At 41.0% G+C, this 13783-nt stretch overlaps 2 non-coding genes across 2 annotated transcripts; one reads left to right on the forward strand and one right to left on the reverse strand.

Moving 5' to 3' along the window:
• Positions 1–5203: 5203 nt before the first annotated feature.
• On the forward strand, positions 5204–5307 carry LOC130959618 (small nucleolar RNA R71). The gene has a single exon (XR_009078690.1). It is a non-coding gene; the product is annotated as a small nucleolar RNA R71 (small nucleolar RNA).
• A 3992-nt stretch (positions 5308–9299) lies between these two features.
• LOC130958889 (small nucleolar RNA R71) lies at positions 9300–9403 on the reverse strand. Its single transcript, XR_009077992.1, has one exon. It is a non-coding gene; the product is annotated as a small nucleolar RNA R71 (small nucleolar RNA).
• Between the last annotated feature and the right edge of the window lie 4380 nt (positions 9404–13783).

The raw sequence follows: 13783 nt of genomic DNA on the forward strand, positions 1-13783 counted from the left end.
ATAATCCAAAGATGAAAAATACAATAGTAAAAGGTCCTATATATAGAGAACTAGTACATAGATGAGTAAATGACATAAAAATCCACTTCTGGGCCCACTTGGTGTGTGCTTGGGCGGAGCAAATGAAGCATTTTCGTGTAGAGACTCCTCTTGGAGTTAAACGCCAGCTTTGGTGCCAGTTTGGGCGTTTAACTCCCATTTAGGTGCCAGTTCCGGCGTTTAACGCTGGAATTTCTGTAGGTGACTTTGAACGCCAGTTTGGGCCATCAAATCTTGGGCAAAGTATGGACTATCATTTATTGCTGAAAAGCCCAGGATGTCTACTTTCCAACGACGTTGAGAGCTCGCCAATTGGGCTTCTGTAGCTCCAGAAAATCCACTTCGAGTGCAGGGAGGTCAGAATCCAACAGCATCTGCAGTCCTTTTGAGTCTCTGGATCAGATTTTTGCTCAGATCCCTCAATTTCAGCCAGAAAATACCTGAAATCACAGAAAAACACACAAACTCATAGTGAAGTCCAGAAAAGTGAATTTTAACTAAAAACTAATAAAAATATACTAAAAACTAACTAAAAGATACTAAAAACATACTAAAAACAATGCCAAAAAGCGTACAAATTATCCGCTCATCACAACACCAAACTTAAATTGTTGCTTGTCCCCAAGCAACTGAAAATCAAATAGGATAAAGAGAAGAGAATATGCAATGAATTCCAAAAACATCTATGAAGATCAGTATTAATTAGATGAGCGGGGCTTTTAGCTTTTTGCCTCTGAATAGTTTTGGCATCTCACTTTATCCTTTGGAATTCAGAATGATTGGCTTCTTTAGGAACTTAGAATCCAGATAGTGTTATTGATTCTCCTAGTTAAGTATGATGATTCTTGAACACAGCTACTTCATGAGTCTTGGCCGTGGCCCGAAGCACTCTGTCTTCCAGTATTACCACCGGATACATACATGCCACAGACAAATAATTGGGTGAACCTTTTTCAGATTGTGACTCAGCTTTGCTAAAGTCCCCAATTAGAGGTGTCCAGGGTTCTTAAGCACACTCTTATTGCCTTGGATCACAACTTTATTTCTTTCTTTTTCTTCCTTTTTCTCTTTCTTTTTCGTTTTTTTTTTCGCTTGCTTTCTTCTTCTTTTTTTTCGTATTCACTGCTTTTTCTTGCTTCAAGAATCATTTTTATGATTTTTCAGATCCTCAGTAACATGTCTCCTTTTTCATCATTCTTTCAAGAGCCAACATTCATGAACCACAAATTCAAAAGACATATGCACTGTTCAAGCATACATTCAGAGAACAAAAGTGTTGCCACCACATCAAAATAATTAAACTGCTATAAAATTCAAAATTCATGCAATTCTATTCTTTTTCAATTAAGAACAATCTCTAAGAAAGGTGATGGATTCATAGGACATTCATAACTTTAAGGCATAGACACTAAGACACTAATGATCACAAGACACAAACATAGATAAACATAAAGCATAATTTTTGAAAAACAGAAAATTAAAGAACGGGTCCACCTTAGTGATGGCGGCTTGTTCTTCCTCTTGAAGGTCTTATGGAGTGCTTGAGCTCCTCAATGTCTCTTCCTTGTCTTTGTTGCTCCTCTCTCATGATTCTTTGATCTTCTCTAATTTCATGGAGGAGAATGGAGTGTTCTTGGTGCTCCACCCTTAGTTGTCCCATGTTGGAACTCAATTCTCCTAGGGAGGTGTTTAGTTGCTCCCAATAGTCTTGTGGAGGAAAGTGCATCCCTTGAGGCATCTCAGGGATCTCATGATGAGAGGGGTCTCTTGTGTGCTCCATCCTCTTCTTAGTGATGGGCTTGTCCTCATCAATAGGGGTGTCCCCCTCTATGTCAACTCCAACTGAATAGCAGAGGTGACAAATGAGATGAGGGAAGGCTAACCTTGCCAAGGTGGAAGACTTGTCCGCCACCTTGTAGAGTTCTTTGAGCTATGACCTCATGAACTTCCACTTCTTCTCCAATCATGATGCTATGAATCATGATGGCTCGGTCTAGAGTAACTTCGGACCGGTTGCTAGTGGGAATGATTGAGCGTTTGAATAAACTCCAACCATCCTCTAGCCATGGGCTTGAGGTCATGCCTTCTCAATTGAACCGGCTTCCCTCTTGAATCTCTCTTCCATTGTGCGCCCTCTTCACATATGACTGTGAGGACTTGGTCCAACCTTTGATCAAAGTTGACCCTTCTAGTGTAAGGATGTTCATCTCCCTGCATCATGGGCAAGTTGAATGCTAACCTTACACTTTCCGGACTAAAATCCAAGTATTTCCCCCGAACCATAGTAAGATAATTCTTTGGATCCGGGTTCACACTTTGATCATGGTTCTTGGTGATCCATGCATTGGCATAGAACTCTTAAACCATCAAGATTCTGACTTGTTGAATGGGGTTGGTAAGGACTTCCCAACCTCTTCTTCGGATCTCATGGCGGATCTCCGGATATTCACCCTTTTTGAGTGAAAAGGGGACCTCGGGGATCACCTTCCTCAAGGCCACAACTTCATAGAAGTGGTCTTGATGCATCCTTGAGATGAATCTATCTATCTCCCATGACTCGGAGGTGGAAGCTTTTACCTTCCCTTTCCTCTTTCTAGAGGTTTCTCCGGCCTTGGATGCCATAAATGGTTATGGAAAAGCGAAAAAGAAACGCTTTTACCACACCAAACTTAAAAGGTTTGCTCGTCCTCGAGCAAAAGAAGAAAGAAGAGAGTAGAAGAAGAAGAAATGAGGAAGAAGGGAGTGGCTTATGTATTCGGCCAAAGAGGGGGAGAAGTGATGTTTAGGTTGTGTGAAAATGAAGGAGTGAAGAAGGGTATTTATAGGAGAGAGGGGGGGATGGGGTTCGGCCATTATGGGTGGGTTTGGGAGGGAAAGTGGTTTGAATTTGAAGGGTGAGGTAGGTGGGGTTTTATGAAGGATGGATGTGAGTGGTGAAGAGAAAGATAGAAGTTGATAGGTGAAGGGTTTTTTGGGGAAGAGGTATTGAGGTGATTGGTGAATGGGTGAAGAAGAAGAGAGAGAGTGGTGGGTTGGTGGGGATCCTGTGGGGTCCACAGATCCTGTGGTGTCAAGGAAAAGTCATCCCTGCACCAAATGGCATTCAAAATCACGTTTTGAGCCATTTCTGGCATTAAACGCCGGGCTGATGCCCATTCCTGGCGTTTAACGCCAGGTTCTTGCCCTTTTCTGGCGTTAAACGCCTAGAATGGTGCCAGACTGGGCGTTAAACGCCCAACTGCTAGCCTCACTGGCGTTTAAACGCCAGTGGGTTCTTCCTCCAGGGTGTGCTGTTTTTCTTCCTGTTTTTCATTCTGTTTTTGTTTTTTCAATTGATTTTGTGTCTTCTTATGATCATCAACCTACAAAATAAAATAAAATAACAAAGGAAAATATATAAAATATAACATTGGGTTGCCTCCCAACAAGCACTTCTTTAATGTCAGTAGCTTGACAGAGGGCTCTCATGGAGCCTCACAGATACTCAGAGCAATGTTGGAACCTCCCAACACCAAACTTAGAGTTTGAATGTGGGGGTTCAACACCAAACTTAGAGTTTGGTTGTGGCCTCCCAACACCAAACTTAGAGTTTGACTGTGGGGGCTCTGTTTGACTCTGATTTGAGAGAAGCTCTTCATGCTTCTTCTCCATGGTGACAGAGGGATATCCTTGAGCCTTAAACACAAAGGATTCTTCATTCACTTGAATGATCAGTTCACCTCCATCAACATCAATCACAGCTTTTGCTGTGGCTAGGAAGGGTCTGCCAAGGATGATAGATTCATCCATGCACTTCCCAGTCTCTAGGACTATGAAATCAGTAGGGATGTAATGGTCTTCAATCTTCACCAATACATCCTCTACAAGTCCATGAGCTTGTTTTCTTGAGTTGTCTGCCATCTCTAGTGAGATTCTTGCAGCTTGTACCTCAGAGATCCTTAGCTTCTCCATTACAGAGAGAGGCATGAGGTTTACACTTGACCCTAAGTCACACAGAGCCTTCTTGAAGGTCATGGTGCCTATGGTACAAGGTATTGAAAACTTCCCAGGATCTTGTTTCTTTTGAGGTAATTTTTGCCTAGACAAGTCATCCAGTTCTTTGGTGAGCAAAGGAGGTTCATCCTCCCAAGTCTCATTTCCAAATAACTTGTCATTTAGCTTCATGATTGCTCCAAGGTATTTAGCAACTTGCTCTTCAGTGACATACTCATCCTCTTCAGAGGAAGAATACTCATCAGAGCTCATGAAAGGCAGAAGTAAGTCCAATGGAATCTCTATGGTCTCTTTTTGAGCCTCAGATTCCCATGGTTCCTCATTAGGGAACTCTGTGGAGGCTAGTGCACGCCCATTGAGGCCTTCCTCAGTGGCGTCCACTTCCTCTCTTTCCTCTCCAGATTCGGCCATGTTTATGGCTTTGCACTCTCCTTTTGGATTTTCTTCTGTATTGCTTGGAAGAGTACTTGGAGGGAGTTCAGTAATTTTCTTGCTCAGCTGTCCCACTTGTGCCTCCAAATTCCTAATGGAGGACCTTGTTTCAGTCATGAAACTTTGAGTGGTTTTGATTAGATCAGAGACCATGGTTGCTAAGTCAGAGGGGTTCTGCTTAGAATTCTCTGTCTGTTGCTGAGAAGATGATGGAAAAGGCTTGCCATTGTTAAACCTGTTTCTTCCACCATTATTGTTGAAACCTTGTTGAGGTCTCTCTTGATTCTTCCATGAGAAATTTGGGTGATTTCTCCATGAAGAATTATAGGTGTTTCCATAGGGTTCTCCTAGGTAATTCACCTCTTCCATTGAAGGGTTCTCAGGATCATAAGCTTCTTCTTCAGATGAAGCATCCTTAGTACTGCTTGGTGCATTTTGCATTCCAGACTGACTTTGAGAAATCAAATTGGCTTGTTGAGTCAATATCTTGTTCTGAGCCAAAATGGCATTCAGAGTATCAATCTCAAGAACTCCTTTCTTCTGACTTGTCCCATTGTTCACAGGATTTCTTTCAGAAGTGTACATAAATTGGTTATTTGCAACCATTTCAATGAGCTCTTGAGCCTCTGTAGGCGTCTTCTTTAGATGAAGAGATCCTCCAGTAGAGCTATCCAAAGACATCTTGGATAGTTCAGAGAGACCATCATAGAAAATACCTATGATGCTCCATTCAGAAAGCATGTCAGATGGACATTTTCTGATCAATTGTTTGTATCTTTCCCAAGCTTCATAGAGGGATTCACCATCCTTCTGTCTGAAGGTTTGGACTTCCACTCTAAGCTTACTCAATTTTTGAGGTGGAAAGAACTTTGCCAAGAAGGCATTGACTAGCTTTTCCCAAGAGTCCAGGCTTTCTTTAGGTTGAGAGTCCAACCATATTCTAGCTCTGTCTCTTACAGCAAAAGGGAATAGCATCAGTCTGTAGACCTCAGGGTCAACCCCATTAGTCTTGACTGTGTCACAGATTTGCAAGAACTCAGCTAAAAACTGATGAGGATCTTCCAATGGAAGTCCATGAAACTTGCAATTCTGTTGCATTAGAGAAACTAATTGAGGCTTAAGCTCAAAGTTGTTTGCTCCAATGGCAGGGATAGAGATGCTTCTCCCATAGAAGTCAGGAGTAGGTGCAGTAAAGTCACCCAGCACCTTCCTTGCATTGTTGGCATTGTTGTTGTTTTCGGCTGCCATAGGTTCTTCTTCCTTGAAGAATTCGGTCAGGTCCTCAACAGAGAGTTGTGCCTTAGCTTCTCTTAGCTTTCGCTTCAAGGTCCTTTCAGGTTCAGGGTCAGCTTCAACAAGAATGCCTTTGTCTCTGCTCCTGCTCATATGAAAGAGAAGAGAACAAGAAAATGTGGAATCCTCTATGTCACAGTATAGAGATTCCTTGAGGTGTCAGAGGAAAAGAAAAGTAGAAGACAGAAGTAGAAAATTCGAATTTATCAAAGAAGATGGGGTTCGAATTTTGCATTAAGGAATAGTGTTAGTCCATAAATAGAAGGATGTGAAAAGAAGGGAAGTAATATTCGAAAATTAAGTAAAAAAATTTTGAAAACATTTTTGAAAAACACTACTTGATTTTCGAAAATAAGAGTGGGAAAGAAATCAAATGATTTTTGAAAAAGATTTTGAAATTAGAAGTTAAAAAGATTTGATTGAAAACTATTTTGAAAAAGATGTGATTAAAAAGATATGATTGGTTTTAAAAAATGATGTGATTGAGAAGATATGATTTGAAAAACATTTTAAAAAAGATTTGATTTTAAAATTAATGACTTGCCTAACAAGAAAAGATATGATTCAAACATTAAACCTTTCTCAACAGAAAAGGTAACAAACTTGAGATGTTCAATCAAATCATTAATTGTTAGTAAGTATCTTTGAAAAAGGAAAGAAATTGATTTTGAAAACATTTGATTGAAAAGATTTGATTTGAAAAAGATTTGATTTTGAAAAACTTTGAAAACTTGAAAAAAAAATTGATTTGAAAACAAAATCTTCCCCCTTGTGCTATCTTGGCGTTAAACGCCCAGAATGGTATCCATTCTGGCGTTTAACGCCCAAAATGCTACCTTTTTGGGCGTTAAACGCCCAACCAGGTACCCTGGCTGGCGTTTAAACGCCAGTCTATCCTTCTTCATTGGGCGTTTTGAACGCCCAGCTTTTTCTGTGTAATTCCTCTGCTGCATGTTCTGAATCTTCAGTCCCCTGTACTATTTACTTGAAAATAGAACCAAGATCAAATAAACAAGGCATGCAAGACACCAAACTTAAGATTAGACACTAGACTCAAACAAGAAACATAAAATATTTTTGGTTTTTATGATTTTAAAAATTTTTTTGTGCTTTTTTCGAAAATTATATGGAAATAGAAAATAAAGGTTTCAGAATTCTCAATTTGAATTTCCAGGAATCATTGCAATGCTAGTCTAAGACTCCGGTCCAGGAATTAGACATGGCTTCACAGCCAGCCAAGCTTTCAAAGAAAGCTTCGGTCCAAAACACTAGACATGGCCAATGGCCAACCAAGCCTTAGCAGATCATTGCTCCAATAGCAAGATTGATAGAGATCAACAAGCTATTGTGATGATCAGTTGAAACCTCGGTCCAATAAGATTAGACATGGCTTCACAGCCAGCCAGATTTCAGCAGATCACCATGAAACACTAGAATTCATTCTTAAGAACTCTGAAAAAAATACCTAATCTAAGCAACAAGATGAACCGTCAGTTGTCCATACACAAGAACAATCCCCGGCAACGGCGCCAAAAACTTGGTGCACGAAGTTGTGATCACTACAACTCAAATAATCCCTAGTAATGGCTCCAAAGACTTGGTGCTCAATACCATGGCATAAACACAACTTCGCACAACTTACCAGCAAGTGCACTGGGTCGTCCAAGTAATAAACCTTACGCGAGTAAGGGTCGATCCCACGGAGATTGTTGGTATGAAGCAAGCTATGGTCACCTTGTAAATCTCAGTCAGGCAGACTCAAATGGGTATAGTGATAAACGAATAAAGCATAAAGATAAAGATAGAGATACTTATGTATATCATTGGTGAGAGCTTCAGATAAGCGTATGAAGATGCCTTCCCTTCCATCTCTCTGCTTTCCTACAGTCTTCATCCAATCCTTCTTACTCCTTTCCATGGCAAGCTCATGTAGGGTTTCACCGTTGTCAGTGGCTACCTCCCATCCTCAGTGAAAACGTTGCCTATGCTCTGTCACAGCATGGGTAATCAGCTGTCGGTTCTCGGTCAGGCCGGAATAAAATCCATTGATTCTTTTGCGTCTGTCACTAACGCCCCGCCTGCTAGGAGTTTGAAGCACGTCACAGTCATTCAATCATTGAATCCTACTCAGAATACCACAGACAAGGTTAGACCTTCCGGATTCTCTTGAATGCTGCCATCAGTTCTTGCCTATACCACGAAGACTCTGATCTCACGGAATGGCTGGCTCGTTTGTCAGGCGAGCACTCGGTTGTCAGGCGATCAACCATGCATCGTGTATCAGGAATCCAAGAGATATTCACTACGCCTCGTATGCTTGTAGAACAAGAGTGGTTGTTAGTCACTTTGTTCATAAGTGAGAATGATGATGAGTGTCACGGATCATCACATTCATCAAGTTGAAGAACAGGTGATATCTTGGAACAAGAACAAGCGGAATTGAATAGAAGAACAATAGTAATTGCATTAATACTCGAGGTACAGCAGAGCTCCACACCTTAATCTATGGTGTGTAGAAACTCCACCGTTGAAAATACATAAGAACAAGGTCTAGGCATGGCCGTGAGGCCAGCCTCCCAGTGATCAAAAGATTCAAAGATCTCCCGATGATCAAAGGATCTAAAATAATCCAAAGATGAAAAATACAATAGTAAAAGGTCCTATATATAGAGAACTAGTACATAGATGAGTAAATGACATAAAAATCCACTTCTGGGCCCACTTGGTGTGTGCTTGGGCTGAGCAAATGAAGCATTTTCGTGTAGAGACTCGTCTTGGAGTTAAACGCCAGCTTTGGTGCCAGTTTGGGCGTTTAACGCTGGAATTTCTGTAGGTGACTTTGAACGCCGGTTTGGGCCATCAAATCTTGGGCAAAGTATGGACTATCATATATTGCTGAAAAGCCCAGGATGTCTACTTTCCAACGCCGTTGAGAGCGCGCCAATTGGGCTTCTGTAGCTCCAGAAAATCCAGTTCGAGTGCAGGGAGGTCAGAATCCAACAGCATCTGCAGTCCTTTTGAGTCTCTGGATCAGATTTTTGCTCAGATCCCTCAATTTCAGCCAGAAAATACCTGAAATCGCAGAAAAACACACAAACTCATAGTGAAGTCGAGAAAAGTGAATTTTAACTAAAAACTAATAAAAATATACTAAAAACTAACTAAAAGATACTAAAAACATACTAAAAACAATGCCAAAAAGCGTACAAATTATCCGCTCATCAAGCATCTCCATTCCTGCCATTGGAGCCAACAATTTTGAGCTTAAGCCTCAACTAGTTGCTTTAGTGCAACAGAACTGCAAGTTTTATGGACTTCCATCTGAAGATCCTTACCAGTTTTTAACTGAGTTCTTGCAGATCTGTGAGACTGTAAAGACGAATGGAGTTGATCCTGAAGTCTACAGACTCATGCTTTTCCCTTTTGCTGTAAGAGACAGAGCTAGAATATGGTTGGATTCACAACCTAAGGATAGCCTAGACTCTTGGGATATGCTGGTCACAGCTTTCTTGGATAAATTCTTTCCTCCTCAAAAGCTGAGCAAGCTTAGAGTGGATGTTCAGACCTTCAAACAGAAAGATGGTGAATCCCTCTATGAAGCTTGGGAAAGATACAAGCAACTGACCAAAAGGTGTCCATCTGACATGTTTTCAGAATGGACCATATTAGATATATTCTATTATGGTCTATCTGAGTTTTCAAAAATGTCATTGGACCATTCTGCAGGTGGATCTATTCACCTAAAGAAAACGCCTGAAGAGGCTCAAGAACTCATTGACATGGTTGCAAATAACCAATTCATGTACACCTCTGAGAGGAATTCCGTGAATAATGGGACACCTCAGAGGAAAAGAGTTCTTGAAATTGATGCCCTGAATGCCATATTGGCTCAGAACAAAGTGTTGACTCAGCAAGTCAACATGATCTCTCAAAGTCTGAATGGATGGCAAAATGCATCCAACAGTACTAAAGAGGCAGCTTCTGAAGAAGCTTATGATCCTGAAAACCCTGCCATGGCAGAGGTTAATTACATGGGTGAACCTTATGGAAACGCCTATAACTCATCATGGAGAAATCATCCAAATTTCTCATGGAAGGATCAACAAAAGCCTCAAGGCTTTAACAATGGTGGACGCAACAGGCTGAGCAATAGCAAGCCTTTTCCATCATCTTCTCAGCAACAGCCAGAGAATTCTGAACAAAACACTTCTAATTTAGCCAATCTAGTCTCTGATCTGTCAAAGGCCACTTTCAGTTTCATGAGTGAAACAAGATCCTCCATCAGAAATCTAGAGGCACAAGTGGGCCAGCTGAGTAAGAAAGTCATTGAATCTCCTCCCAGTATTCTCCCAAGCAATACAGAAGAGAATCCAAAAGGAGAGTGCAAGGCCATTGATATAATCAATATTGCCGAATGCACAAGGGAGGAGGAGGACGAAAATCCTAGTGAGGAAGACCTCCTGGGACGTCCTTCAAGCAAGAGGAAGTTTCCTATTAAGAATCCAAAGGAATCTGAGGCTCATATAGAGACCATAGAGATTCCAGTAAATCTCCTTCTGCCATTCATGAGCTCTGAAGACTATTCTTCCTCTGATGAGGATGAAGATGTGACTGGAGAGCAAGTTGCTCAATATTTAGGAGCTATTATAAAGCTGAATGCCAAGTTGTTTGGTAATGAGACTTGGGAAAGTGAACATCCCTTGCTCATTAATGAACTAGATACCTGGATTTAGCAAACTCTACCTCAAAAGAAACAAGATCTTGGCAAGTTTTTGATACCTTGTACCATAGGCACCATGACCTTTGAAAAAGCTCTATGTGATCTAGGGTCAGGGATAAATCTTATGCCACTCTCTGTAATGGAGAAGCTGGGGATCATTGAGGTACAACCTGCCTTGTTCTCATTACAATTGGCAGACAAGTCATTGAGACAAGCTTATGGAATAGTAGAGGACGTGTTAGTAAAGGTTGAAGGCCTTTACATCCCTGCTGATTTCATAATCTTAGACACTAGGAAGGAAGAGGATGAATACATCATCCTTGGAAGACCTTTCCTAGCTACAGCAGGAGCTGTGATAGATGTCAACAGAGGTGAATTAGTCCTTCAATTGAATGGGGACTACCTTGTGTTTAAGGCATATGGCCATCCCTCTGTGACAAAAGAGAGTAAGCATGAAGAGCTTCTCTCAGTTCAGAGTCAAGAAGAGCCCCCACAGTCAAACTCTAAGTTTGGTGTTGGGAGGCCACAACCAAACTCTAAGTTTGGTGTTAAGACCCCATATCCAAACTCTAAGTTTGGTGTTGGGACTATACAACATTGACCTGATCACCTTGTGGCTCCATGAGAGCCCACTGTCAAGTTATTGACATTAAAGAAGCGCTTGTTGGGAGGCAACCCAATTTTATTTATCTAATTTTTATTTTATTTTATTCTATTGTTATTTTGTGTTTTATTAGGTCCATGAGAGCCCACTTTCAAGCTATTGACATTAAAGAAGCGCTTATTGGGAGGTAACCCAATTTTATTTATCTAATTTTTATTTTATTTTATTTTATTTTTATTTTGTGTTTTATTAGGTACATGATCATGTGGAGTCACGAAAAAAAATATAAAAATTAAAAACAGAATCAAAAATAGCAGAAGAAAAATCACACCCTGGAGGAAGGACAGACTGGCGTTCAATGCCAGAACAGAGCATGAATCTGGCGCTGAACGCCAGAAACAAGCAACATTCTGGCGTTTGAATGCCAGGAATGTGCCTTGAGAAAAGCTGGCGCTGAACGCCAGTAACAAGCATAGAACTGGCGTTCAACACCAGAAACATGCTATATAATGGCGTTGAACGCCCAGAACATGCTTTACATGGGCGTTGAACGCCCAGAACGTGCATCACCTCGGCGTTTAAACGCCAGAATGGTATGCAAAGGCATTTTACATGCCTATTTGGTGCAGGGATGGAATTCCTTGACACCTCAGGATCTGTGGACCCCACAGGATCACCTCAGGATCTGTGGACCCCACAGGATCCCCACCTAACATATTCCCACCTTACCTCCTAATCCTATTTTACTCTTCCCAATAAACACTCCTTCCCAAAACCCTTCACCAATCACCTCAATCTCTCTTCCCAATTACCCTCTTCACCATTCACATCCATCCACTCTTCCCCATAAACCCCACCTACCTTCCAAATTCAAATTTTCTTTCCCACCCAATCCCACCCTATATGGCCGAACCTATCCCCTCCCCTTTCCCTATATAAACCCCTCCATTCTACTTAATTTTCACACAACACAAATCCCCTTTTCTTCACCTTGGCCGAAACACCATCTCTCCATCTCCTCCATATTTTCTTCTTCTTCTTCTTCTCTTCTTTCTTCTCTTGCTCGAGGGCGAGCAATATTTTAAGTTTGGTGTGGTAAAAGCATAAGATTTTTGTTTTTCCATTACCATCAATGGCACCTAAGGCCGGAGAATCCTCTAGAAAAGGAAAAGGGAAGACAAAAGCTTCCACCTCCGAGTCATGGGAGATGGAAAGATTCATCTCCAAGAGCCATCAAGACCACTTCTATGATGTGGTGTCAAAGAAGAAGGTGATCCCTGAGGTCCCTTTCAAGCTCAAGAAAAATGAGTATCCGGAGATCCGACATGAGATCCGAAGAAGAGGTTGGGAAGTCCTAACCAACCCCATGCAACAAGTCAGAATCTTAATGGTTCAAGAGTTCTATGCCAATGCATGGATCACTAGGAACCATGATCAAAGTATGAACCCGAGTCCAAAGAATTATCTCACAATGGTTCGGGGGAAATACTTAGATTTTAGTCCGGAAAATGTGAGGTTGGCGTTCCACTTGCCCATGATGCAAGAAGATGTACGCCCCTACACTAGAAGGGTCAACTTTAATCAAAGGTTGGACCATGTCCTTATGGACATATGTGTGGAAGGAGCTCAATGGAAGAGAGACTCCAAAGGCAAGCCAGTCCAACTAAGAAGACTGGACCTCAAGCCTGTAGCTAGAGGATGGTTGGAGTTCATTCAACGCTCCATCATTCCCACTAGCAACTGATCTGAAGTTACTGTTGATCGGGCCATCATGATTCATAGCATCATGATTGGAGAGGAAGTAGAAGTTCATGAAGTCATCTCCAAAGAATTCTACAAAATAGCCGAAAAGCCCTCCACCATGGCAAGGCTAGCTTTTCCTCACCTTATTTGCCATCTATGTTACTCAGCTGGAGTTATCATAGAAGGAGATATCTCCATTGAAGAGGATAAGCCCATCACCAAGAAGAGGATGGAGCAAGCAAGAGAGACCCTCCACGGTTCTCAAGAGATGCATGAGGAAGCTCATCATCAAGAAATCCCTGAGATGCCTCAAGGGATGCACTTTCCTCCCAACAACTATTGGGAACAACTCAACACTTCCTTAGAAGATTTGAGCTACAATGTGGAACAATTAAGGGTGGAACATCATGAGCACTCCATCATTCTCCATGAAATAAGAGAAGATCAAAGAGCAATGAGGGAGGAGCAACAAAGGCAAGGAAGGGACATAGAAGAGCTTAAGAACATTGTTGGTCCTTCAAGAAGAAGACGCCACTAAATGTGGATTCATTCCTTGTTCTTATTTCTTTTTGCTTTTCAGTTTTTATGTTGTGTTTATCTATGTTTTGTGTCTCTACTTCATGATCATTAGTAGTTAGTAACTATGTCTTGAAGTTATGAATAATTCCATTAATCCTTCACCTCTCTTAAATGAAAAATGTTTTAATTCAAAAGAACAAGAAGTACATGAATTTCGAATTCATCCTTGAATTTAGTTTAATTAAATTGATGTGGTGACAATACTTTTTGTTTTCTGAATGAATGCTTAAACAGTGCATATTTTTTATCTTGTTGTTTATGAATGTTAAAACTGTTGGATCTTAAAAGAATAATGAATAAAGAGAAATGTTATTGAGGATCTGAAAGATCATGGAATTGATTCTTGAAGCAAGAAAAAGCAGTGAAAAGTAAAAAGCTTG

This window comes from Arachis stenosperma, chromosome 10 (genome assembly GCF_014773155.1).
Source record: "Arachis stenosperma cultivar V10309 chromosome 10, arast.V10309.gnm1.PFL2, whole genome shotgun sequence".
NCBI classification, from domain to species: Eukaryota; Viridiplantae; Streptophyta; class Magnoliopsida; order Fabales; family Fabaceae; genus Arachis; species Arachis stenosperma.